General features: G+C 41.8%; 1 pseudogene; it reads left to right on the top strand.

The window, feature by feature from the left end:
• The first annotated feature begins 1,530 nt into the window (after positions 1 to 1,530).
• On the top strand, positions 1,531 to 2,194 carry LOC129690136 (40S ribosomal protein S2-like; annotated as a pseudogene).
• The last annotated feature ends 982 nt before the right edge of the window (positions 2,195 to 3,176 follow it).

The following is a 3,176-nucleotide window of genomic DNA, read 5'->3' as shown; positions in this document are numbered from 1 at the left end:
AAGATAGAGAAACTCTGTCTCCGGGAGGGAGGGGCAAGGGAGGAAAGAAATGCTTATTTAAAATAACCAATTCCAAAACTTTGACTTGAACCTAGCTTCAAGGTACATCATCATTTAATGAAAAACAAAACAACACAACAACAACAAAAACTGAGATAACTTCAGTGTACTGGTTTTCTTACATTTGTCCATTCCTTCTTACTGTGACTTCTGAGGTTCTCTGGCTGGATAATGTTATTCAACATAATAGTGACTCTGAAAATTCAGGCTGCTTTGAAATAGGCCAGACAGATTGTTAAGACTCAGAATCGCAGCTTCTTATTTTATGGGAAAACACCAAATGGCAGATGACATGGGTGCAGCAGGAGGGCCCAGAGGATCTGGGGGCATGTCCATGGTTGAGGCCTTGGGTTGTGGGGGTAAAGCCTGCCTAACTGTCAACAAGCCAAGCTGCCTCATTAAGAGCCTGAAGAAAGGCTCCTGTCCTGTTCCCCATTTTCTCCTTCTTCCAATGTCCATCCCATTTGTCCTTCTGCATGAGGATTGATCATCTTACCCAGGGTCCTCCTTACTTAGCTTCTTTAGGTGTACAGATTTTAGCATGTTTATCCTATATTATATGACTAATATCCACTTATAAGGCAATATATACCATGTATGTCTTTCTGCTCCTGGGATAATCTCACTCAGGTTGATCTTTTCTAGATCCTAGCATCTGCCTGCAAATTTCATGATTTCCTTGTTTTTACTTGCTGAGTAGTATTCCATTGTGTAAATGTACCACAATTTCTGTATCCATTTCTCCATTGAAAGACATTTGGGTTGTTTTCAGGTTCTGGCTATTATGAATAAAGCTGCTACAAACATGGTTGAGCAAATGTCCTTGTTATGTACTTGGGAGCCTACCACAGAGGGCCTCTAAAAGACTCTACCCAGCAGTGTATCAAAGCAGATGCTGAGACTCATAGCCAAACTTTGGGCAAAGTGCAGGGAATCTTATGAAAGAAGGGGGAGATAGTAAGTCCTGGAGGAGACCGAAATGCCGCAAAGACAGCAACAGAACCAAAAAATCTGGGTACAGGGATCTTTTCTGAGACTGATACTCCAACCAAGGACCATTCATAGATATAACCTAGAACCCCTCCTCAGATGTAGCCCCATGGCAGCTCAGTGTCCAAGTAGGTTCCCTAGTAAGGGGAACAGGGACTGTCTCCGACAGGAACTCAGTGGCTGGCATTTTGATCACCTCCCCCTGAGGGAGAGGCAGCCTTGCCAGGCCACAGAGGAAGACAGACAAGGCAGCCAGTCCTGATAAGACCTGATAAGCTAGGGTCAGATGGAAGGGGAGGAGCACTTCCCCAATCAGAGGGGCATGGGAGGAGATGAGGGAGGCAGGGTGGGATTGGGAGGGAATGAGGGAGGGAGCTACAGCTGGGATACAAAATGAATAAACTGTAATTAATATAAAAAATAAAAATTTAATAAAACAAGAACGCAACAAAAACAAAACAAAACAAAACAAAAAAGAGCATGAAGATAAAATCTTTGGAGATCTACCTCTTCCCCCTGCCCATTAAGGAATCCTAGATTATTGACTTTTTCCTGGGTGCATCCCTAAAGGACGAGGTTCTAAAGATCATGCCAGTGCAGAAGCAGGCACGGGCTGGCCAGCATACCAGGTTCAAGGCTTTTGTTGCTGTTGGGGACTACAATTGGTCACATTGGTCTTGTTGTTAAGCACTCCAAGAAGGTAGCCACTGCCATCCAAGGAGCCATCATCTTGGCCAAGCTTTTTATCATCCCTTGTGGAGAGGCTACTAGGTGAACAAGGTTGACGAGCCCCACATGGTCCCAAGCAAAGAAACAGGCCATTGTGGCTCTGTTTTGGTGAGTCTCATCTCTGCCCCCAGAGGCATTGGCATCGTCTCTGCTCCTGTGCCCAAGAAGCTACTAATGATGGCCGGTATTGATGATTGCTACACATCAGCCAGGGGCTACACTGCCACCCTGGGCAACTTTGCCAAGACCACCTTTAATGCCATCTCCAAGACCTACAGCTACCTGACATCTGGAAAGAGACTGTGTTCACCGAGTCTCCTTATCAGGAATTCACTGATGATCTCATGAAAGCCTACAGCAGAACAGCAGAGTCTCTGTTCAGAGGACACAGGCTCCAGCTGTGGCTACCACATAGGGTTTTTTTATACAGAAAAAAATAAAGTGAATTAAGTCTGTTAAAAAAAAAAAAAGATTCAGAACACTGGACTTCACGGTGTGACATGGGGCTGCTGTGAGCGATTCTAAGCAGGAGGTGGCCAGCAGAAAGGTGTGAGGGCATAGGCCTAGAATCACTGCAACGTAGAAATATGACTTTAACACGTAGCATTAAAAGATTAACTCCACCAGCAGCTACCTGCACTTCAAAACCAACATTTGCCTCTGAGAGTGAGTATTCGAAATACTGGCAAATATTTAACAAAAAGGAATTGGTTATTTCAGTCAAGCTAGCTATACAAGGAAATATACAGTCATTAAAGAAAATTATGAAAGGATTTTAATGGCAAGAGGGTATAATTTTCAATACATTAAACAAAAAGTTATGAAAAGCTAGCCTCAATAATTACATAGTAATTATGACTTTATATATGATAACAAATAATTTCTGACATTTAAATATAGAACTCTTAAGTAATTTTATTCTATTTGTTCTAAATTCTTCAGTATTTTTCTCTGAATATATAGAAATTGTTTGAGCAAAATTATAAATCAATGGAAATCTTAGTAACTAGGAATTAATCAATGATCAACTCTGATGTCATCCTGAATAGTATTAACATTTATACTATATTCACAGAGGGCAGAGTTGTAAAGTTTATTGCTTCTAATGCTTGTTTTCCTCAAATCGAGTATCCTGTTTCCATCACCGCAATAAATTCCATGAGCATTATCTAGCAAAAGATACTTTTGATGGCAATAAAGCTGCCTTTTGATGTGCTAAGCAAACAGACTGAAGCAGTAAGGAATTACACTCAGGAAGTTATTATTTATCAAATTTCTGCTGCCACCCAGTGGCAGCTCGCTTGGTTTTACAGACTGCTCATTCAGCTGAATGACTAACAGCTGCTCCTGAGAAGGCATTTTTTTTTGAGCCAGAATCAAAAAACGAAGAGGAAGCA

Source organism: Psammomys obesus, unplaced genomic scaffold (assembly GCF_907164565.1).
Source record: "Psammomys obesus unplaced genomic scaffold, mPsaObe1.curated_primary_1811, whole genome shotgun sequence".
NCBI classification, from domain to species: Eukaryota; Metazoa; Chordata; class Mammalia; order Rodentia; family Muridae; genus Psammomys; species Psammomys obesus.
This window is presented reverse-complemented; position numbering and strand designations above follow the sequence as displayed.